The sequence below is a fragment of the Pinus tabuliformis genome, chromosome 3_2, assembly GCF_031772625.1.
Source record: "Pinus tabuliformis cultivar Carrire ecotype Pingquan chromosome 3_2, CPIR1, whole genome shotgun sequence".
Classification (NCBI taxonomy): Eukaryota; Viridiplantae; Streptophyta; class Pinopsida; order Pinales; family Pinaceae; genus Pinus; species Pinus tabuliformis.
The window spans coordinates 1223046878-1223072309 of record NC_142302.1 but is presented as its reverse complement, the minus strand read 5'-3'; the positions used below and the strand labels follow the sequence as shown (position 1 = coordinate 1223072309).

Here is a 25432-nt window from a genome sequence, read left to right as displayed (position 1 = left end):
TACAGACTACCAACTAGTTATTCCTGGTAGCATAATTTTCCTTGAATAAAAATGATAAATCAGCGTACATTCATCCTCACTACTTATTTAAAAACTAAATTATTAAAAAATTTCAAACCCTATATAAAAAAATTAACACAATAATACCAATACTATTTTTCCTTTTATTTTTTAACGTTATATTCCATATACATGGCACACGATATTGTCATGATGGGTCGACCATGTACTAATGCATATATCCACGATATTGTCATGATGCCTCGACCATGTCCTAATGCATAAATCCTAAGCAAATTGTGTATATACTGAAAGAAGACTATATCTGTTGGGCTTCCTATTATAATATATTTTTTCCAGGTTGAAATTTATGCCCTGCAAGTTCTTATTGTTTGTCCTCAACGCCAACGTCCGAGTAAAAATCGAGTTTAAGGATCATTGTTCATGTCAGAGGTTCTACCAAAAAAAAATGGATAGATACCGTTAAATTCAGGGCATTTTTATCATGTCAAATTCAGAGCATTTTTATGTCGATGACATTGAAATATTATTTCGATTAGAGATTTTGAAATATTTCAAAATTTCTGAGAAAATGGTTTGGAATTAAGGATCATTGTCCGTCAAAGGTTCTATTGTTAAAAGAAAATGGAGATATCGTTAAATTCAGGACATCCTGTTTATTATTGATTTCGAAGTATTCCAAATTTTTTCTGAAACAATGCTTATAAAGTTTGATGTTCTTACTGAGCATGCGGACAATTACAGGCTTCTCTTTAAACGTCGAGCTCTGATTTGATTTCTCTCTGTCCATCCTCTACAAATTTGTTTTCATTGTATTAACAGTTTTGGTTGCCAGATGAAATGGGTGGAAGAGCGAAATTCGACGGACCAAAGATAATTGTATTTGTAGTGGTGGTGAATCTGGTGATCGGGGCGGCGAATAGGTTGTTAATTGTGGAATCCTCTCCAAAAATATTGAACCGCTCAGGAAACAACGTGACGCTCACTGTCACCTGGACTGCAAATTCATCTTCCTCTTCTTCTGACATGGACTGGCTGGGGATTTATAATCCTCCAGATTCCGCAGACGATCATTTCATAGGCTATATCCTGCTATCTTCCTTCTGCCCAAACTGGAAGACGGAGAAGGGGTCATGTTTTCTGGGTCTTCCTCTCATCAATCTGCGAAGGCCTTATGAGTTCCGTGTGTTTCAATGGGACAAGTCTGAGATATCCAACGGGTCTCCGATAGACAAGGATCACAATCCCCTGCCCTCCACTGCCCATTTTCTGGCGAGGAGCGACGCCGTTAGTTTTCGCAATCTCAACGATCCAGCTCAGCTCCACCTGGCCTTCACCTCCAATCAGGATGAGATGCGTGTCATGTTCCTTACAAGGGATGACATAAAGAGCTATGCCAGATACGGGTTACATGAGGGGGAGCTGAACAGCGTGGCAAGGGCTCATTCCGTCACCTATACGCGGTCGGAGATGTGCGATGAACCTGCTAATACAAGTTTGGGATGGAGGGATCCGGGTTATATTTATGATGCTGTAATGAAGGGACTGGAGCCAGGCAAGCGCTATTTTTATCAGGTACTTCTTCTAGTTCAATTGGGCACGTTTATATTTCTCTTTTGCTATTCAACTATTTTAGCGCCATCTAAAACCGGGCCAGATAATCCTGCTACGAGATGCATATCCGAAGTTCAACAAATTGGCCGAGATATCAAATATTGGAACGCAAGATATGCTATCTCAAGCTTAGCAACCTCAAGGGCATATCAGACCATGGGTTTAGGTGGGCCTCTGTTAGTGTCTGATCAACCTGTAAAATCCTGATCATATGATCTCAATCAACCCTTATATAATAAAGTGTTCACCTTTTAAGGGCAATCCTTAGACAAGATAGACCTTTCAGGACCAACCCTTTACTCAAATAATGGATTACCAATCTTTTAAGCTCATGTAAGTTAACATTTTTGGATGGAAGGTCCGGTTATGTCCAGAGCATAGCGTTATGTTGGGATATACATTCCTTTGTTAGAAGGGTTGGTTACACCTACCTCCACCAACAGAGCATAGCAAACGGTTTTGATCACCCCTTTCTTGTATAAAGCGTCGTGCTTTTCTCAGTGCAAATACAAAAATAGACATCTACTAATATCACAAAGAAATGAGTGGTCTATAAAAATAAGCACCCTGGATACCTGTAAAAGAAATATTTCATCTCAGTGCTTGTTTTCTATCATGTTAGGTCTAGCCTGTTGGGAATATACCATCCAAGACCATGTTCACTGTTCAGATTTCCACAGAAATATAATTCAAGCAGAAATAGAAACTATATTTGTATTTTCAGCAAATTATAGAGAAGAAACATGGTAACTCTTAAATCTAAAAGAACAGAACAAACAGAGATAAATTCACAGAAGTTATAACCATCTCAGCTCTTAATTTCTGACTGTTGTTTTCCAATAAACCTGCTGTTAAAGATGGAAACAATTCTGCACTTGAAATCTGAATATTTCTTGAAACTGAGTTGAGAATTTGAACATGAATATTGAAATCTGGTACTAACAGAAATTTTAACTACATCTTCCGATATAAAGTTTGGAGTCGGACTAAACAAAACTAATCCTGAAAACATGGCGTCTGGGATGTGAACACTGAATTTAAAGGCTGGGATTTGTTTTTCATTCTTTTTTTGAACTATCTTGGAATTTACTAAAAGATTAAACTGGATCCAACTCTTGAAGAACTTGGAGTGGCACTAGAATGTTCGGATAGTTAGGATAAACTTGACTTGGTCATAGAGTCAATTTATTGTTGACAGTTTATGGGTTTGAGGTTTTGGTAAACCATGGTTTTGACCAAGATATTTTCATGTTATGTAGTGTATTTAAAGGCACGATGAATGCATCTTAAGATACCTTTGGGTCATTGCGAGGACAGGGTAAAAGGAAGGAGGATATTGTAAAAACATTGCCAATGATATAATAAAAGGGTATGCCCATTTCTCCATGGGCCTAGATCATAATGGGTGAACTGCGTAAATTTTGTCTACTGTGAATTTGTCATGATTTGTGTGCCTATCACATTTTATTTCTCTCTCCTTTTTTATAACAACTGATATCAGAGCTAGCACATGATCTGAAGGAGTTGAAGCGTGAGAGGCTGTGGCAATAAAAAGAAGTCTAGGATGGCTATGTGAATGTAGATGGAGTTGAACAAAACCATTGTTCCTGATTTTTGGACAGCATTTTGATTGGCACTTTTGGTGCAGTCCAGAGGGCTATGTTTGTGTTTGCGAATGTGGGAAGCAACGTCCTTGCGATATGACATCCATTAAAGTGGCTACACTGGTTAAATGAGGTGCAGGTACATATGGTGTTGATAAGAAAGCAAGTCAAGATGATTCATTCTAGTTGGGCTTCATGGCATGGTCAATATGGCTGTGGGCCTCGGTGGATGGCATTGGATGGTGCTGACAATTGACAAGGCTGTTGAATGATGGATGGATCTGTTTAAGATCAGATTTGAGAGCTGGGTCAATGAGTGATCGCATGGATATAGCGAGTGCAAATAATGTTGGAAGGCTAGGTCAAGGTGAGAAGAGCACAATGGAGGCACAAAAGTGTTAGTTTGTGTAGCTCGGATAAGTTTTCTAGTCTCATATTGTGTCTATGAGTCTAAGGAACACATTTTCTCCAATACCCAGAATTTGTTTCGCAAGAAAAGGCCCTAATTAGATTTAATTAAGCAGTTAATTAATTTTCTTAAGTCTAACTTAGGGAAATAGCTTAATTAATCAGTATTAATTGGGGTAAATCGATTTTCCTCTAGGGACTTCCGGAAAAGTTACTTGATGGGGTCAAGATGATCTTAGCCATTGATTGAGATTAGATCATGGCCATTGATTTGTCAATGAGAGATTATATGAGGAAATCGATGGGCATTTGGAGAACACACATAGACACAAAATTGTAGTGATAGCAAGGGCGCAGAGTCAGTGCAGGGACATCAGCAACAGAGGTTTAAGCAAAGATTGCCGAAGAGATTCTTCACAATGATTTCTAGGGAGAGTTGGAGATCGATTTTTTTGCAGAGAGAGGCTGTTTTCTAGTGGTGCAAGTTGCTCCAGTAGGGGGTGCGAATTTCCCTAGCAGGTGGTGAGAATTTCTCAGTTAGGTTGAAGTGTCGAGCAAGAAAAAATTTCCGGAGAGATTATTTTGCACAGAAAGATTGATTTGCCATAGGAGGTTGAATTTCCATAGGGAGACCGATTTATTTCTCAATAGTGTGAGTTTGCTAGTGAGAAGCTGCATGTGTGAGCCAATGCGAGTTTGCTAGTGAGAGGCCGCATGTGTGAGCCAATTCGAGTAGCCAGAGTGAGGCTGAATTTCTCAGAGGAGAATTTCTCAGAGGAGGTCGAGTTGATTTCTGGAGGTGATATCGACTAGCAAAAGCGAAGAAAAATATTTTTTCGGAGGTTCGCCATCTTACAGAAACCAGTTGTAATAATTTTTGTTGAAGAATTTTTAGTAATAGAACCCTCATCTGCAAAATGGTTTTCCCTTCAGTGCTTTTCCAGAGACATTTGTCCAAAAATATTGGTGTTCGTTATTTGTGTGTGCGTGCATTATTTTCTTAGTTCTTGTGATTATCTATTTTCAAGTGAAGTTGTAGTTGTGTTTTTTTTAGTATTTGCCGCAAGTATTTTGCAATTGACAAATAATATGAAAAGATGGGAGAATAATAACCAGTAATTGCAAAAGTAGATTAAATTTCACATGGTATCAGAGCAAATCTAAGTGTATAAGGTAGATCTTCGCACACACAGGAAGAGAAGCACACTAGGGTTTTAACCTAGTTCGAGTTCTTCAATGTATTTCACCAGATTATTTGAGTTCACAGAATTTCTAGATTTTCCATAGATGGCCGCAGCCTGATTGAGAGATCAGGACAGGTTAGATGGAGCCTCAAATTTTGGCATGTGGAAGGCTAGGATGTTGTTCTTGTTGGATGAATTGGGCTTGGAGGAGTTTGCTACAACAACTGTTGTTGTACGAACAAATCCCATCCAATTGCATGAGTATAGGAGGGATAATGCCAAAGCAAAGAGGATGATTCTTGATGGAGTTAGGGATCATATTGTTCCACTTGCTGAGAAAGGGACAATGAAGGAAATGTGGGATGCCATATCCTTCAGAAAATAGGAAAATGATCCTCAAGGAGAAGTTGAGGACCATCAAGCAGAACAAGGGAGAAGACATCACTTCCTATCTCACTAGAGTTTGGTCTGTCAGAGATGAACTAGTTGCGTTGTTGCAATTGGAGAGAAGCCCAATGTTGACGACCTAGTGCATATTACACTCAATGGGTTCTCCAAGAAATGGTGATCAAGACAAGCTTCTAAATTGGGATTTCCTATGGAGTGACTTCACACAGGAGGGCACCAGTAGCAGTGGCAAGGCACTGAAGGTTGAGAGGGAGTAAGAGAACGTTGCCTTAGTAGGAAAAAAGAAAAGCGAAGAGGGGGTCCAACGAAGGACCTAGCTCTAAAGGAGAGAAGAGCAAGAAGAAGGACCTATCAAAGGTTAAGTGTTATGGCTATCACGAGTTTGGCCATTATGTTAGTGATTGCCCATAGAGGAAGAAGAAGGGCAAGAAGTAAGTTGCAGCTTCAGCATATGTCGATGCATTGATCACTTGCCTAACTAGCTCAACTTCACAGGGTGTCTGGTACATAGACAGTGGAGTGCCATTTCATATGACAAGAGTTAGGGAGTACTTCTCCAGTTATAAGGAGGACATCAGGTTCTAGATTCAGATGGGGAATAAGTCCAAGTGCACTCTTGTAGCACGAGGGATTGTTCTATTTCAGAGGGAGAACAATAAGCAGTTACCTATTGTTAAGTTTAGGTATGTTCTATGCTTAGAGCAATTTATTTCAATTTTCACAGTTAGCTCAATATCTTTTCCAGATAGCAATCACATCAGCATTAAAGTAAACTGCAGATAGAACATAAACATAAATTGCAGAAGACAAGCCAAGACAAGAGGACACAAGATGTGGCGCTAGCTAGGGACAAACCCCAATGTGGGGAAACCCTTGATCAATTCTTGTCAGTGTTACTTGGGGGCGGGAGCGAAAGCAGGGAGCGGGAGCGACATTTTCAGAAGCTCCCGGTTTGGGAGCGAATCCTGGAGCGTTTTATATATATATATATATATTTTATATTTTTTATATTTTTTATATTTTGATACATATATGTCAACAAAAACATGTCGACTAATGAATTAGATATAAAAAACATAAAAAAACATTGAACCATACAACAACAATCATCTAGAAGTTTTAATCTTCATCAACCACGTCCACAAGTTAGTAACATAGTAACATACAACATATTGAGTCTCATGATTCATCAATCTTAAAGTTTCAAGCTTTCAAAATTCAATATATAACATTTATCATCATTGATCACCAAATTTGTACTTGTAAGCTAAGTGTAACCATTACAACAAATAATATCTAACATGAAATGAAATGTTATAAAATGAAATGAAATGAAACAACTTTCAACTTTCATGAAGCATCATATTCATAATTCATTACTAATGAGTTATAATTGCCAACTTCAAACTTAAATTGTCGTATATTGTTTTAAAAAATATCATAATAAATATGAAAGAGTCAATAGTTATAAAAGCTACTAGAAACTAGAAAAGAGAAGTAAATCTATTATCTATTTCTTATGCTTGGGCCTCTTGCCACCATAAGAAATGTCTAATTTTTTAGTCTTGTTGGAAAATCAGGATCTTTGTCATTAATATCACCCTATAAGCATTAATATCCAGAGGTATCTTTGTCATTACCTCTGTATCTGTATAGGGATCTTTGTCATTAATATCACCCTCCAAGCATTAACATAAGATAGAACAAGCAGAGCATGTCAAGTCAAGATTTTGTTTGAGTGATGCATACATTTTTAGGAGGGTCATGATCGAGGAGTTCGACAACCAATGTCACTAACATCAAGGTACATAGAAGGATTGGTGCTCTTGATTAAATATGAGTTCCATACCCTAATACATGACAAAATTCAATGGAAACATTGCAATCCCCCAATCCTGAAATCCTGAAAAACTGATAAGTCTGTTGGATTTTGAATGAAATCTAAAATTCTACTTTCTCCATATGAAATCCAATGAGGCCGGAACCACTCTCAAACATCCTGAGTCATTTCATGGTAATGTTAAAAATTTAAGTAAAATGATGAAAATGAATATTAAGGAGAATGCCACTTTTACTTTAAGAATTTAACATTACCATGAATAGCATATCAATACTAGGGCCTAGACTTGATCATTAAGCTGCCCCATTCAAAAATTATTTGTTTCTTTCAAAAAAAATTGCATATCAAAACTACTACAAATTTTTTTTTGCAAAAAAGGAAAAACGCTCCCGAAATCACTCTCGAAAAGGCAGGGAGCGATTTTTTTTTTTTAGGGAGCGCGCTCTCGAGTCACCCTCGCCCGGAGCGCGGATTGGGAGCGGGATCGGGGCGGGGGGGGGGGGGGGGGGCTCCCACACAAAGCGATTTCGGGAGCACGCTCCCGACCCTCTCCCGAGTCGCTCCCGCCCGGAGCGCGGATTGGGAGCGGAATCAGGGGGGCGCTCCCCTGCAACACCGATTCTTCTTATATGTTCTTCAATATTTCAGCAAAGAGAGAGAGAGAGAGAGAGAGAGAGAGAGAGAGAGAGAGAGAGTACATTTACAACAGAAGTCAACACTTTGACTTGACAAGATAAGAACATAGATCTTCTCTAAGAAGATGTCTCGTGAGGTAACTGATATGGACTCATGTGATTCCATCACCCTATCATAGTGTTGCACCATGCTGCACCATCATACCATGTCCATCACAGAGCTGCACCATGCTGCATCACCGCTGAGCTGTACCTCATCATGTTGTACCCATCTTGCTACTCTTCATCATCATGTTGCTGCACTGTATCATCATGCTGCACCTCCTTGTGCTGCATCTTCAAATTGTACCTTACTGTGCCCATCATGTTGCATCCCCTTTTGCTGCATCTTGATACACTTATGCTGCACCTTGATACACCATGCTGCACCTTGATACCCTTGTGCTGCACACCCGGATACACATATGCTGCACCTTCATACACTTGCGCTGCACACCTTGATACACATATGCTGCACCATAACTTCTGTCATGCTGCCATACTGCCTTAGTCATGCTGCTACACAGCCTTAGCAGCTGCCACACAGTCCTAGTAGCTAGATAGACTATGATCCCATAGTTCTAGGAAACACACAATGCTGATCTGTGTGTTATAGGAGCTAGGTATGGGTAGCAGTGCCTTTATCTAGACTGCTGATAAGAACCTTTTGGGACAACACATAGGATCTCCTCATCTGAAGAGACCTCTCTCTTTAATTTGACTGGTCTTTAGGACAGTGGACAATATGTGCAACTAAAACACAACAATGTCTCTTTCTTACAGCAGATAGGTGTAGAAGACTGTGTTTGCTGTTGTTCCTTACTGTGATTGGTTAGGGCACCCATGTGCTACAACAAACCTCAAACAATCACCTAAAACATCCCTCAAAAACAGCAGCCTTGTCAAGGGAGGGTCTCCTCCATTTGTGTCACTGTTTTGGGTACTTTTCAGCCCAAGAAGCCTCCACGCTATCCCTATTTTAGTTAGGCAAGGCCTGCAACCTACCACAGGGATTGCTGTCACCTATTAGCCAACCAAATAGTGTCACCTTTACCTTAAAGCTGCCCACAAACAGTGCGCAATTCTCCCAACCTAACTCGGCCTCTTTGTAGCATGGAACAACCCTTCACGCAGTCACCAAGAGGTTCTGACAACCCTAAAACACCCACGTTGTCCCTATCTTCTTTGCTGGTTAGGGCAGTGAGTTTACTGCCTCTTTTCCAGCGTCTAAGGGCTGTCTCAAACAGCCTATAGATTAGGGCATCTAGGGTATGATAAGATTGCTTTTAGGGTCAGCTGTTAGGCCTCCTTCAGCGTGCTAGATCTCCCTTTGAATTGCAGCCAAACCTTCACAAGACCTGCGGCTAGGACATCCTTCTTTTACAGTGAGTAGGGTCTCCTTCTAGACTTGCGTTTAGGGGTTCCTCCTCTTAGACTTCTCTTCCACTAAAACCCAAAACAAGTGGAGAGAAATCAAGAGTGAAGTGTGTGTATAAATGACAATCAAGTCACCTCTTTTTATACTAAAATGTTGAGCACATGTGGGGTTTATTTGGTTGCTGGACGAATTGTCTTATAACACAAATAAATTCATACTCCATGAATACTTATCGGAATCGGATGATCTTTAGATCAATCCTACACCTCTCGATGAGAGGGATCCAAGAAAAATATCAGCTGCCATAAATAAGATGACCCACATGGAGTTTGGCCCTAGTTGCCAATTTTAACACTCCCTCTCAACCAGGGAGAACTCCATCCACTGATCCGTCTGCCCGACTGTACTATCTCTTCCATCAGTGCCCTGCACTGCTCTGCTCTACTGAACCATGAAGAAAAATAATTGATCAAGAATGTCTCGTACCATTCTCTACTGACCCGAAGTCAGTTCATATGAGGAGAGTGTGTCATACCACTCTTACTGACCCGAAGTCAGTTCCATTGATCCCAGATCAATATCACAAGAGAGTGTCTCAAACCACTCACACTGATCCAAGATCAGTTTCATTGATCTCGGATCAGTGGAGGTCATCCTAGCAGAGGGAGTATAATAGATACAATGATGTGTCCATCGATAGTACTAATATGGTCCCTAACCCCATTTCCCTACTCATTGATAAGTGAGAGGTACTTCCCATGAGTCCCAGACTGCATGGGTAGGATGCCTCAACAGGAGAACTAATCATCCTGTCCACAGGAGAACGAATCATCGTGTCCCACAGTGGCCACGGGAGAACTAATCATCTCGGCCCACAAGAGAACTAATCATCCTGTTCCACCATTGCCACGGGAGAACTAATCATCCCAGCCCACAGGATAACTAATCATCTTGTTCCATAGTCGCCACGAGGTATCACAGGGAAAGGTTGAACCTGTCACCCTGTACATAGCGCACCACCAGGGGAGGGTGAGTCGCCCTGTGGTCATATGTCGCTCCAGTAAGTACCCCAAGCCCCCCAGAGCTCCCAGATCTCAATGCATGCAACATGCAGGACCCTTACATGAAGGTCTCTCAACGACTCCAAGTTGTTAAGGAAAGTCACAGATTTGACCTTTCCTTGGGGCTTTGACAAAATGTGTTGACACCTAATCCTCTGCGATTGGGTGAATTTGGAATGTGAACAGTCATCAAGAAGATGAACTGATCAGTCACATTCATGTATATAACAATAGCTACCTAATGAAATAAACGAATCGGTTTTTCTGCCAAGTCTGGAGTTACTCCTGGCCTGACATGGTATCAGAGCACAGGTCCCAGGTTCCTTTTTTGGCGTGCCTTGTAACTCCTCTGTCCCATACTCTGCCATAACGCATCTGCCTGAGCAGCTCCTGACATAGTAACTGCCCCACTATGCAGCGCTCCACTATGCAGCGCTGTCCATGCTGTTTGACTGTCCATAAACCTGTGCGTTAAAATTTTTTGAAACCTTGTATCCTGCTATTGATATCATCTATGCACCACTTCTTTTCGTTTCTGCAGCTTTCCATATCCATTTTGAAGCCTCTGCTGCGTGTAAAAACCCGTGCCTCTCGCATAAACCTCTGCTGCATGTAATGGTATGGCTGCCATTCGTTGGAAGTCCCGAGACCACACGAACCTCTCTGGCATCGCCAAATCCATGGAGTGAGCTGTGACCCTCTTTCTCAGCAAAACTCTGAGCGTCTTCTGTTGATACGCCTCGTAGATGCTTTGAATATACAGAAAATTTCCGCTGTACAGTGATAGAGCTCTATATATAAATTCCTTGCTCGAAATTGCTCGGTTTGTGCAAGGAATTCTCGGGATGCCTGAAAGGATCATACCACCTTCCCTGGGCTTATTGTTGTTCGGGAAAGGAGAAGTCCTCACCCTGGTTGTTATTCACGAAAAGCAAGGTCCTCACCGTTGTACAGTGACATAGCTCTATGTATTAAATTCCTTGTTCGAAAATTGCTGGGTTTGTGAAAGGAAGTTTCCCGCTGCCTGAATGAAACCATTAAAAGGATCATACCGCGCCGTTGTTCATGGAATGGAATGTTCTCACCCTGGTTGTTCTTCATGAAACGCAACCTTAAGACGTGGATAATTCCGTTTGACTCGAACAAATTTCGAACGCACGATTTCAACGAAAAAGCAGCCTTGTTTGATTGGAGCTTCAATCTCTGGAATAAGGAACGGGTCAAGCAAGGATACAAGCTGTGAGAAGAAGCGGTAACCGTCGGACCCCGTTATTGAAAACCTTGCAAATTCGATGGTCACTCTGCTCTCAGTATATGTATATTGACCAGCATATGTTTTGAATGCGCTGTCCCATTAAACTATATATATATTGAACAACATATATATATACCAGCGTTTGAGTTTTGAATGCGTAGTCTGTACATATGTAATATGGTGAGGATCTTTGGAGGGATTTGAAGAAACAGTAAAGTATTTAAAATTGCCCTTTTTGAGTACAATTTCACTGTACATCAGTAGAAGTTTTTTATCAGCAGAAATTTCTTATCAGTAGAAGTTTTTTATCAGCAGAAATTTCTTATCAGTAGAAGTTTTTTATCAGCAGAAATTTCTTATCAGCAGAAGTTTTTTATGAGCAGCAATTTCTTATCAGCAGAAGTTTTTTTTTAGCAGAAGTATTTTTTACAGAATGAATTCAATCATCTCTATGGTAGGAATAGTTCTCACTGGCAAGGAGAACTATCCTGAATGGTCCCGGATGATAAAACACACCCTCATCTTCAATGAGTTGTGGAAGGGAGTGTATGTCGGAGAAGGAGACAATGACCCAGTACAGCCTACATCAGACAAAGAGCTCGTCATTTGGGATAACAAGAACAACAAAGAAGTCGCCATATTTCATCATATTCAACTGCCTTTGAAGCTTTACAAAAGCTCAAAGAACTCTATGACTCACATTCTGCACTTGAAGTTGTTCAGCTCATGATTAAACTCTTCACTCTTGAACTGAAAAATAATGATCCTCTTGCTCTTGCATCTGAAGTAAAATCCATAATGCATGATATCAAATCCACTAAGGTTGAGCTGGATATCCCTCTTATTGCTTTTCTCAAGGCACTCTATCCTACTTACTCCAATTATTTTGAGTCTTTACAAGCAAATGGAAATCTTAAAGATATAACCTTTGACTCTCTTGTGAAAAAGTTTGCTGAAAGAGAGAAAGCCTTTGGAAAGAAGATAGTCCCTGAATCTTCTGAAGAGACTGTTTGCCTTGCTCATAAAGAAAAACATCCTGCTCAAGATTCTACAAGAGGAAGAGGTGGACGAAGAGGAAGAGGAAGATACTTCAGAGGCAGGGGGGGCAGACATTCTCAAGGAGAAAAGGCAGATCTTCATTGCATTCGCTGCAAACGAAATGGATCACATGATGCTTCTACATGCAAGCTACCATGGGACAAAATTGAGCAGAAAAGAAACCAGCAGAAAGGTAAAACTGATGATACAGACAAAGGTAAAGCACCTGAATCCGCTCACTATATTGAGGCACAATGTAACATTGGAGTAAATGGAGATTTGTTTAATGCTTCACTTGCTTCTTCGAAAAATGATTGGTTGCTTGATTCAAGAGCAACCTGTCATATGACTCACAGGAAAGATTTTTTTGAAGATTTCACTGACAATGTTGATGGAGCAGTATACTTTGCAGATCAGTCAAAAATCAAGCCATCAGGGCTTGGCACAATCAGGCTTAAACTGCCTGGTCTTCCAGACTTTCTTCTGGATCATGTTCTATATCTCCCACAGCTCAAGAGAAACTTGTTGTCCTTGGTCCACATCCGCCAGCAAGGTCACTCCATTCATATGTTTGATGGCAAGCTTGAGGTAAGAAAAGCATCTGACCACTCACTTGTCATGAGGGGAATAGAAGAAGAAAGACTTCTCAAACTACAAGGAACCTCTGCTCATGCACAACATTTCTCATATATTTCTCATCATCAAGAAGGTACACTTCCATCAAGTTTATTATGGCATGCTAGATTTGGACATTTAAATTATGACAGTCTCCGCTTATTGAAGAAAAATGGTGTTGCTGGTTTGCCTACAATTCCTAGGAAACATAAGCAATGTGATGCTTGCATTCTAGGAAAGCATAGCAAACAGTGTTTTCATGATTCACATTCAAGAGCACATAGGAAGCTTGAACTCATTCATTCAGATTTATGTGGTCCAATGCCTGTTCCTTCTGCAAATGGAAATAAATATATCATGACATTTATTGATGATTACACCAGAATGTGTTGGGTTTATTTATTGAAGAACAAATCTGATGCTTTTCAAACATTCAAGAATTTTCATAAATGGATTGAAAATGATGCACAATCTCATATTGGGTCTATTCGCACTGATAATGGAAAAGAATATACATCAAATGAATTTGAAAACTATCTTCGCCAACATGGGATCAAACATCAAACAACTGTACCTTATAATCCCCAACAGAATGGTGTAGCAGAAAGAATGAATAGAACAATTTTGAATATGGTACGATCCATGCTTTTCTTCAAAAATGTAAAGATAATGTTTTGGGCTGATGCTATTCTATGTGCTGCATATATAAAGAATAGATGTCCGTCTAATGCTATAAGAAACAAGACTCCTTATGAATTGTGGTATGGACATGTTCCTTCGGTAAAACATCTCAGGATCTTTGGTTCCACCTGTTATGCTTTGATACCAAAGGTACATAGAAACAAACTTGGTGCTAGAAGTCGTAAGTGTATCTTCTTGGGGTATTCAAACACCTCCAAAGCATACCGTCTCTATGATGAAGTAAATAAAAAGTTTGTTGTATCTAGAGATGTCATTTTTCTTGAATCATCCAAATCTGACAATGTTGTTGAGCGGCAACTTGATCGCTTGGATAGATTCACAAAAACGAAATCATTTCAAGAGTTTGATAATCAGATTCCACATCTTGAAGGGGGGATTCCTATACTAGATCAACATGTGGAATCTTCTTCTGAAGAACAATCTCCCCTGCATGAAACTCCAACAACGGATGATGCTTTAAGTGATGTAATTGATAGAATTGGGAGACTCAATCTTGATTCAGTCCCAACTCAATCAACAGAGCAGCCTGGACCATCTCAGAAAGGTCCCCCAAAGTGGCTGACAAAGACACTTGAAAGTGTTCATCCTGATGAAATTGGAAAAACAGGAACCAGAAATTCAAACCGACAAAATGGAGGTGATGTAGATGACTCTAATTCACCTGTTGATATGGATGTTACTTATGATTGTGAATTGAACTTGTCTACAGATTTTGAACCAACTTCCTTCAAAGAAGCTGCTTCTCATGATGAATGGAAAGAAGCGATGAAAAAGGAGTATGATGCCCTCATAAAGAATGGCACTTGGAAGCTGGTTGATCCTCCATTTGGAACCAAACCAATTGGCTGCAAGTGGGTCTACAAGAACAAGTACAAAGCTGATGGCTCACTTGACAAGCACAAAGCTAGGCTTGTGGCAAAAGGTTTTGCACAAAAGGAAGGGGTCGATTATGAGGAAACTTTTGCCCCCACAGCAAAATGGGCCACCATTCGGACACTCTTTGCACTAGCTGCTCAGAACGGTTGGAAAGTCCATCAAATGGATATAAAAACTGCATTCTTGAATGGAGATTTAAAAGAGAATGTTTTTATGTCCCAGCCTGAAGGATTTGCTGTGAAAGGACATTAACATAAAGTATGCAAACTTGTGAAGTCCTTGTATGGCCTCAAACAAGCACCGCGAGCCTAGTATGAAAAACTAACTAAGCATCTTCTGAAACTCAACTTCAATCATTTTGATCTTAATGATGCAACTTTATTTGTCAAGAAAGTTGGCAAAACAGTTGTGTATCTTGTGGTATATGTAGATGATCTTTTAATGACAGGGAACAACGAAAGCTACATTGCATCCATAAAGAAGGAATTAGGGAAAAGTTTTGAAATGACTGATTTGGGCTATGTTCATTACTATATTGGCATTGAAGTAACCCAACATCCAAAATCCATATTTCTTTCTCAAAAGAAATACATTGGAGATTTGTTAAACAGATTTGGCATGACAGAGTGCAATCCTCTTTCTACTCCAATGGAACAAAACTTAAAGCTCACATCTATTGAAGGAAAGGAATTTGAGGATGCAACAAAGTATAGACAGCTTGTAGGAAGTCTCATCTACCTCACTACTACCAGACCAGACATTTCATTTACTGTTGGAATCCTCTCCAGGTTCATGCAAAAGCCTTGTGAGGGATGTTGGTCTGCTGCAAAAAGAGTTCTAAGGTACTTGAAGGGAACTCAAGACCTTGGAATCAAGTATACACAGGTGGACGACTTCAGCTTGATTGGATACTTTGATTCAGACTTCGATGGAGACAAAGGAACTGGGGTATCTACTTCAGGATATGCTATGAGTCTTGGATCAGGAGCTGTCTCCTGGAGATCACGCAAACAATCAGTTCCAGTAGATTCCACAACTGAAGCAGAATACGTGGCAGCAGCTGAAGCAACGAAAGAAATTGTGTGGCTCAGGAAAATTCTTGAAGATTTGCAGGTAAAACAAGTACAATCAACTCCACTCATGATTGATAACACCTCTGCAATAAAGTTGGCCAAGAACCCAAAGTTCCATGATCGTACAAAGCACATCAATACTAAATATCATCTGATCCGAGTCATCCGACATCATGTTGAGGCCAAAACAATCCATCTCCGTCATTGTTCCACAAATGAGCAAATTGCAGACATCTTCACCAAAGCGCTTGGAAGAGAAAAGCTTGAAAGATTTAGAACGATGCTTGGACTCACCAACATCCCTTCAGATTAAGGGGGGGAATGTTGACACCTAATCCTCTGCGATTGGGTGAATTTGGAATGTGAACAGTCATCAAGAAGATGAACTGATCAGTCACATTCATGTATATAACAATAGCTACCTAATGAAATAAACGAATCAGTTTTTCTGCCAAGTCTGGAGTTACTCCTGGCCTGACAAAATGTCTGCGACTTGTACGTCAGTCTCAATGCGATGGAACCTCCTCGCTGATCAACTTACCATATCCCAGATAAGGTAGTATCTGATGTCTATTTGTTGGAGAAATCATCGAATATGGAATTCCTCAACAATTGAATCCCCCCTAGTTGTCACAGAGGATCACGGTGGTATTCATCATGTGTACAAACAACTCACTGAAGAGCTTCCACAACCAGGCAGCTTCATACGAGATCATACTCGTGGCTATGTATTCGGTCTCGACGGTGCTTCTAGCAACCGACTTCTACTTCCTACTCATCCATGATATCGAAGCAGAACCCAAAAGAACCAACACTGAGAAGTGCTCTAGTGATCCTCGATACTGCCAGCCTAGTCAACATTCGAATAATCATGTAGCTTCATATTTCCGGCAGTGTATCTCAATTCATGAGAGATTGTGCCCCAAAGATATCTTAGAAGATTCTTGGCACCAATTCAGTGAGGCTCAACCAAATATGAGCTCACCATGCTAGCTGCAAAACATATATCCGGACGGAAGTTCACCAAGAACATCAATGCAAATGAGTTTATGAAACTCAGAGGCATTTCCCAAATCTGGTCTGGCATCACCATCATATAACTTCTGAAAGTTAAGATCCTCGAGGTAGTCTCGGGCTTGCAGTTTACCATTCCATATCCAGAATCCAACTCCCTCTTACTTCTGCAAGTGAGAAGGTCTACACCTGTCAGAAATAGGTCGTTCTCAGAAGGTGTTGGTATGAGAGGTTTATCATCTACAACCTTCAAACAATGGTTTGGATCGGCTTCACTCTTAGTGAATCTCAGTTTCATCTGATAGCTATCAATCCTCTCATATCAAACCCGGGGTGATTTACTTCAAGCCATAGAGGGCTTTCTTTCACCTGCACACATGAGATCCTTGATCATGAATCTCAAACCTCCTCGGGTTGTTCCAAACCTATGGACCTGCTATATGAGAGGAATGGTTCCCTTGTAAGATTTTCCTTCGGTACATCTCAGACATGTACCTTCATGCTCCTTTTGAATTCAGGCATCTCTGTCATCATCTGACTCACAGACCTCCAGTGCTATGTGTCAACTGACATGGTCCCTAATGGAATTTCTGCAATTTGATACAAATTTCCAACCCTGAACCCATGAGTAAAAGCATCTTTGAAAATTTCATTTTCAAACACGTACCTTTCCATCGATGAATGCCACCCTGAAACCTTTGACTTCCATTGCCGAAATGGACACAGGTTCTTCTTGCGATCAGGTACATAAAAGAGATTATGTAAATGAATCGAGTTACCCTCATTCAATTGAGGGGTAACACCCTTTCTGGGATAGGTGGCATCGGCTCCAAGTATGATCCCACGAATGTTTCCATCTCTACCAAATTAGAGAGAGAGCACCCTTCTATCCAATGGAGTGCCTTGAAGCATTACAATCAATAAGCCAGATTCCCAAAGAATCTGAAGGAGAGGGCCAATACAAGATAACACTTCTTTATCTTATCAGAAACAACATTTGATTCTTCATACCTGGGGTTCCTTGCTTTCTTTGAAGAGTCGGTTGTTTCCTTGATGACCTGCACTGTCATTCCTCTGATCATTGAAGATGTCTCTGGAATGATTGTTATCATCATCAAGTGATGTGTCCCTGCCATTCAGACACTCCTTCGCATAATGGCCGAACTTATTTCAACCAAGGCATCTGCCTTTTCTTCCTCCCTTAGATCCGAACTTCCCATAGAAGTGATCTTCAGGTAGGCCATTAGAAACTTCTGCTGCGCCATTCTGATAATATTCTCTGCTTAGACTTCACCCTTGGTGAATTAGAAGAGGGATGAGGAATCCATTGATCCTTTTGTCCTTTCCCAATTGCCTTCGGTGATTGCTCTTTCACTCTTGCTTGGGCTTTGTCTTCACCTCAACTCTGATACCATGTTAAGTTTAGGTATGTTCTATTCTTAGAGCAATTTATTTCAATTTTCACAGTTAGCTCAATATCTTTTCTAGATTAGCAATCACATCAACATTAAAGTAAACTGTAGATAGAACATAAACATAAATCGTAGAAGACAAGCCAAGACAAGAGGACACAAGATGTGGCGCTAGCCAGGGACAAACTCCAATGTGGGGAAACCCTTGATCAATTCTTCTTATATGTTCTTCAATAGTTCAACAGAGAGAGAGAGAGAGATAGTACATTTACAACAGAAGTCAACACTTTGACTTGACAAGATAAGAACATAGATCTTCTCTAAGAAGATGTCTCATGAGGTAACTGATATGGACTCATGTGATTCCATCACCCTATCATAGTGCTGCACCATGCTGCACCATCATACCATGTCCATCATCACAGAGCTGCACCATGCTGCATCACTACTGAGTTGTACCTCATCATGTTGTACCCATCTTGCTGCTCTTCATCATCATGCTGCACACATCATGCTGCTGCACCGTATCATCATGCTGCACCTCCTTGTGCTGCATCTTCAAACTGTACCTTACTGTGCCCATCATGCTGCATCCCCTTGTGTTGCATCTTGATACACTTATGCTGCACCTTGATACACCATGCTGCACCTTGATACACTTGTGCTGCACACCCGGATACACATATGCTGCACCTTGATACACTTGCGCTGCACACCCTGATACACATATGCTGCACCATAACTTCTGTCATGCTGCCATATTGCCTTAGTCATGCTGCTACACAGCCTTAGCAGCTGCCACACAGTCTTAGTAGCTAGATAGACTATGATCCCATAGTCCTAGGAAACACACAATGCTGATCTGTGTGTTATAGGAGCTAGGTATGGGTAGCAGTTCCTTTATCTAGACTGCTGATAAGAACCTTTTGGGACAACAAATAGGATCTCCTCATCTGAAGAGACCTCTCTCGTTAATTTGACTGGTCTTTAGGACAGTGGACAAGATGTGCAACTAAAACACAACAATGTCTCTTTCTTATAGCAGATAGGTGTAGAAGACTGTGTTTGCTGTTGTTCCTTACTGTGACTGGTTAGGGCACCCATGTGCTACAACAAACGTCAAACAATCACCTAAAACATCCCTCAAAAACAATGACCTTGTCAAGGGAGGGTCTCCTCCGTTTGTGTCATTGTTCTGGGTACTTTTCAGCCCAAGAAGCCTCCACGCTATCCCTATTTTAGTTAGGCAAGGCCTGCAGCCTACCACAGGGATTGCTGTCACCTATTAGCCAACCAAACAGTGTCACCTTTACCTTAAAGTTGCCCACAAACAGTCCGCAATTCTCCTTACCTAACTCGGCCTCTTTGTAGCATGGAACAACCCTTCACGCAGTCACCAAGAGGTTCTAACAGCCCTAAACCACCCACGCTGTCCCTACCTTCTTTGCTGGTTAGGGCAGCGAGTTTATTGCCTCTTTTCCAGTGTCTAAGGGCTGTCTCAAACAACGTATAGATTAGGGCATCTAGGGTATGATAAGACTGCATTTAGGGTCAGCTGTTAGGCCTCCTTCACCGTGCTAGGTCTCCCTTTGAACTGCGGCCAAACCTTCACAAGACCTGTGGCTAGGGCATCCTTCTTTTACAGCGAGTAGGGTCTCCTTCTAGACTTGCGTTTAGGGCTTCCTCCTCTTAGACTTCTCTTCCACTAAAACCCAAAACAAGTGGAGAGAAATCAAGAGTGAAGTGTGTGTACAAATGACAATCAAGTCACCTCTTTTTATATTAAAAGATTGAGCACATGTGGGGTTTATTTGAATTTTGGTTGCTGGCCGACCTTGACGAATTGTCTTATAACACAAATAAATTCATCACTCCATTAATACTTATCAGAATTGGATGATATTTAGATCAATCCTACACCTCTCGATGAGAGGGATCCAAGAAAAATATCAGCTGCCATAAATAAGATGACCCACATGGAGTTTGGCCCTAGTTGCCAATTTTAACCCCTATCCATGACGTGTAGCATGTGCGAGGCATTTTAACACCTATCCATGACGTGTAGCAAGTGCGAGGCTTGGGGATGAACCTGATCTCTGTATCAATCCTTCAGGACAAAGGGTATGATGTTCTCTTTAGAGGGGCTAGAGTGTTGTTATAGCAAAAGGATTGGAGATCACCTATATATGTTGGGGTGAGGAGCGACCGATTATACAAGTTGCAGTTAGACACGCCCAAGGCACTAGTTAGCAACAACAGTTCGAGAGACCAAAGGAAGCTATGACATAGGAGGATGGGACATATTCACCATGGAGCACTTAGATTGCTTCGTGAGACAGTGACACGTGTTCTAGAGGTGAGCACAAAGCATGATGATGTTTGCAGAGGATGTGTGATGGGGATGCAGTACAATAATTTATATTCAAAACCAAGTCCCACATAGAGCGCTTGGCAAGATGACTCCCAAGGATGCTTTTACCGGGAAGAAGCTAGATGTCAATCATTTCAGGATATTTGCTGCCTAGCTTACTGTCATATTCTAGGCGAGACACGTTGAAAGTTGGATCAAATTGCATAGCAAGGTTACTTTGTTGGTTACAGCGAAACCTCGAAGGCATACATGATATTCATCGTAGGGGCCAGGAGGATTATAGTCAAGTGGGATGTCAAGTTCATGGAGGACAAGGCATACAAAAGGTCCAGAGATTTGCCAGCAACTGAAGACCAGAGTGAGCAGCCAACAAAAGCTCTTAGAGTTGAGAAATGAAATCAGGGGTAGCAGCAGAGCACGAGTACAGTCACTAGTACGAGCACTAGATCAGGGGTTGGGGTTCTTGATGCTTCACAGAGCATGGAGCAAAAAATGAAGCATACAAGGGAGATGCATCAGGAGGATATGGAGGTGGATATTCCCAACTCCACTGTTGCCAGGAGGAACCGCGAGGTTCAGGATACACTGAGTGTTGCTAAGGAGTTTATGGGGACTCCTAGGGAGGGCAAGAGAGAGCAGAGACAACTAGAGAGGTACACTGGCTACATGGTGTTGGTCAGTCAGTCGGTGGATAACGAGCCTTCCAGCTATCATTTTTGGGATTCAACTGCGTTAAGTAAGTCATTCACGTATGACCATGTCCATGAGAGGAAGTCGTAAGTGACTAATTTCTCATGATTTGAATAGTTCACTTAGCACTCATTGCATCGGTGATGCTCACAGGGGTGAAGAAGTGGGATTGAAACTGGTGAAATAAATCACATAGCGTCAATCATCACTTCCGGGGCTTGCACCCGGTAACTAGGACTTCCCGGGAGGTCACCCATCCCGGATCTCCTTTGGCTCAAGCGCGCTTAACTGTGGAGTTTTCCCCACAATCAAGCCCACTTAGCTTGCTACCCCATTTGCAAAACCTTAGCAAGTATTTTGCCTCATGAACCATTCAAGCTATCAGGCGACTGCACAGTAGCAAGTGTGGTGGGATGCGATGGTTGAGGATTATTCCTCAATCATGCAGAATGATGTTTGGGAGGTTATACCAAGACCGACAGACAACGCGGTGTTTGGATCACGCTAGATCTACAAGATCAAGCATGGTGCAAATGGCAACATCGAAAAATACAAAGCTAGGTTTGTGGCCAAGGGATTCTCTCAAAAGGAGGGAATAGATTATGAGGAGACATTTTCTCCTGTGGCCAAGTACACTTCTATACGAGTCGTGATCTCATTAGCAGCACAGATGGGATGGAAAATCCATCAGATGGATGTCAAGATGGCATTCCTGAATGGTGAACTGGAGGAAGAGGTGTACATTGAACAACCAGAGGGCTTTGTGGCACACAACAAAGAGACCCAAGTGTGCAAATTGAAGAGAGCTTTATACAAGCTCAAGCAGGCTCCCAAGGTGTGGTATGAACACATCGATAGACACTTGCAGTGCATGGGCTTTGTGAAGAGTACAGTAGACGCGAACCTCTACTACTTGGTGGTTTAGGGTGATGTACTCATTCTTTTCCTATATATGGATGACTTGTTTCTTACAGGTTCACTGGGGCTCATTGAGGAGTGCAAGAGGGATCTTGTAGCTAAGTTTGAGATGAAGGATTTGGGGTTAATGCACTATTTTCTAGGTATGGAGGTATGAAAAACAAATGGAAAGATCTTCCTTGGATAAGGGAGATACTGTATCGAGATCTTGAGGAGATTCATAATGGAGGATTACAGAGCCATGTCTACTCCCATGATCACTAATTGGAGGAACATAGATATATCCAGGGAGAAGGATGTGGACCCCACCTTGTACAGGTAGTTGATAGGCTCTCTCATGTATTTGGTCAACACCAAGCCAGACATATCCTATGCAGTTAACTCTCTAAGTCAGTTCATGGTGGAGCCGAAGAGAGCGCATTAGATAGTAGCTAAACATGTGTTGAGGTATTTGCATGGCACAATCGAGTATGGGATCAAGTATGCTCGAGGTGATGGTGTTAGATTGGTGGGCTATATTGATGCAAACTAGGCAGGGAACACAATAGATTGGAAAAGCACTTCAAGGTGTTGCTTCAGCATGGGATCAGGAGTTGTTTCTTGGTATAGTAGGAAGCAAAAGTCCATGACACTGAGTTCAGCGGACGTAGAGTGCAGAGTAGCGAGCATGGCTACATGTGAGGCCATTTGGCTTCGGAAGCTGCTGGTAGCCTTGTTTGGTTAGAGGATAGAGACAATGGTGATACACTGTGACAATCAGAGTTGCATCAGGTTGTTAGAGAATCTGGTGTTTCATGACAGGTCCAAACATATAGACATCAAGTAACACTTCATCAGGGATTGTGTGTAATGTAGGATTGTCCAGCTACAATATATACCTACAGATGAGCAAGTAGTAGATATTTTGACGAAGGCTTTGGGGAAGGCGAGGTTCATCTTCTTCAGAGACAAGTTGGGTGTTATGCAAAACACCTTCCTCGCTAAGAGGGAGTGTTAGTTTGTGTAGCTCAGACAAGTGTTCTAGTCTTAGATTGTGTCTATGAGGTTAAGGAACAAATTTTCTCCAATAACCAAAATAGGTTTCATAAGAAAAGGCCCTAATTAGATTTAATTTTCCTAAGTCTAACTTAGGGAAATAGCTTAATTAATTAATATTAATTGGGGTAAATCAATTTTCCTCTAGAGGCTTCTAGAAAAGTCATTTGGTGGGGTCAAGATTAACTTAGTCATCGATTGATATTAGATCATGGTCGTTCATTCATCAACAAGAGATTATAAGAGGAAATCGATGGGCATTTTGAGAACACACATAGACATAGAGTTGCAATGATAGCAAGTGTGCAAAGGTAGTATAGGGACATCAGAAGTAGGGGATTCAACAAAGATTGTTGGAGAGATTCTTCACAGTGATTTCCAGGGAGAGTTGGAGATCTATTTTTCTGCACAGAGAGAGGTTTTTTTTCAGTGGTTTGCTCCAGCAGGGGGTGTGAATTTTTGTAGCAGGTGGTGTGAATTGCTCAGTGAGGTTGAAGTGCCAAAGCAAGAAAAAATTGTTAGAGAGATTAATTTGCACAGGAAGATCGATTTTCTAGAGGAGTCTGAATTCCAGAGGGAGGCCGATTTATTTTTCAATAGTGCGAGTTTGCTATTGAGAGGTCGCATGTGTGAGCCAGTTCGAGTAGCCAGAGGGAGGTCGAATTGCTCAAAGGAGGCCGAGTTGATTCCTAGAGGTGATATCGACCAGTGGAAGTGAGAAAAAATATTTTTCTGGAGGTTTTCCATTTTACAACAACTAGTTGTAATATTTTTTGCTGAAGAATTTTTAATAATAAAACCCTCATCTATAGACTGGTTTTCCCTTCGAGGTTTTTCCAAGGAAATTTGTCCAAAAGTACTAGTGTTTAGTATTTGTTTGTGTGTGCATTATTTTCTCAGTTCCTATGATTATTTATTTTCAAGTGAAGTTGCAGTTGTGTTTTATTCAGTATTTGCCTTAAGCATTTTGCAGTTGACAAGATAGGAGAATAATAACCAGTAATTGCAACAGTAAAATAGAATTTCACAAATAGAAAGGTGCTCAAAATCATGGGTAGTGATAGAAAGCTCAAGTAGTTGCATGGACACTCTAGAGTGTTTGGTCCAAGTTGTAAAGCCTAACCATAGACAACTTGTATTTCCCAAGGTTGTTGTAAGATCTGTTATTCAAGCATATATGTTGTAGCACCATAGCACATGATGTGGTCTCTCTCAAACATAGAGAGGATGGAGGATCAAGTTGTGGAATGAACCACTTGAATAGATATGAGGGTGGTAGGTATAGTCGTATGCTAGTTCAAGGTTAGTTTGTTGTAAGACTTGTTATTCAAACATACATGTTGTAGTGCAGTGGTGCATGGAGTTATGTATAATAAAGTTGTGGAATGGACCACTTGGACAAGTACGGGGGTGGATGGTGTACTCGTATGCTAGCTTGAGGGAGGGAATTTGAGATGGTTGATGAATCAATATGAGAAAAAGTATCCTAAAAGCTTGGTGGATATAGAGGATGGTTACACATGTATTCCAATGGCTGGTAATTTTTTTATATGGATTTCAACAAACATAATGGGACCAAGTTAATCTCCCCAAGTCAAGGTGAGGATTGTTAGGATAGTTAGGGTAAGCTTGACTTGGTTATAGAGTCAATTTACCATTGGTCGATTACAAGCTCGAGGTTTTCGTAGCACATGGTTTTGTCCTTGGTATTCTCATGTTATGTAGCCTATTAAAAGGCATGATGAATGCATCAAAAGATGCCTTTGGGCCATTGTGAGGGCATGGTGAAAGGGAGGAGGATACAGTAAAAGAATTTGCCAATGATATAATAAAAGGTCATATCCATTTCTTCGTGGGCGTAGCCCATAATGGGTGAATCACATAAATTTTGTCTCATATGTATTTGTCATGATTTGTGTTTATTGGCATGCCTATTATATTTTATTCATCTCTCCTTTTTATAACATAGAATAATTGTAACCTCAAAAATGGAACTCACTATTATCAAAATTGAAGACAATACAAAATATTACAAGAAATTCTCTTGAGAAGGTATGAGTGCAAACAAGTGTGGGCATTGCACTTGGTGAAGAACTAGTATCCACGACAACTATTCCAATGATGTCTTATTCCAAAACCTAAAAGTCTTATGTATGATGCAAGCTTCCACTTTTTTTGTTAATTTTTTTTTCTACGTAAAGACTAATCTATTGTATTAATAAAGAAAGAAAATATTTACAA

General features: G+C 40.9%; 1 pseudogene across 1 annotated transcript in view; it reads left to right on the top strand.

The window, feature by feature from the left end:
• Positions 1–336: 336 nt before the first annotated feature.
• Positions 337–25432, top strand: part of LOC149185143 (putative inactive purple acid phosphatase 2) — a 109308-nt pseudogene continuing 84212 nt past the window's right edge. The window contains exon 1 of the transcript XR_016257353.1: positions 337–1596. The product of XR_016257353.1 is annotated as a putative inactive purple acid phosphatase 2 (transcript). The remainder of the gene's footprint in view (positions 1597–25432) is intronic.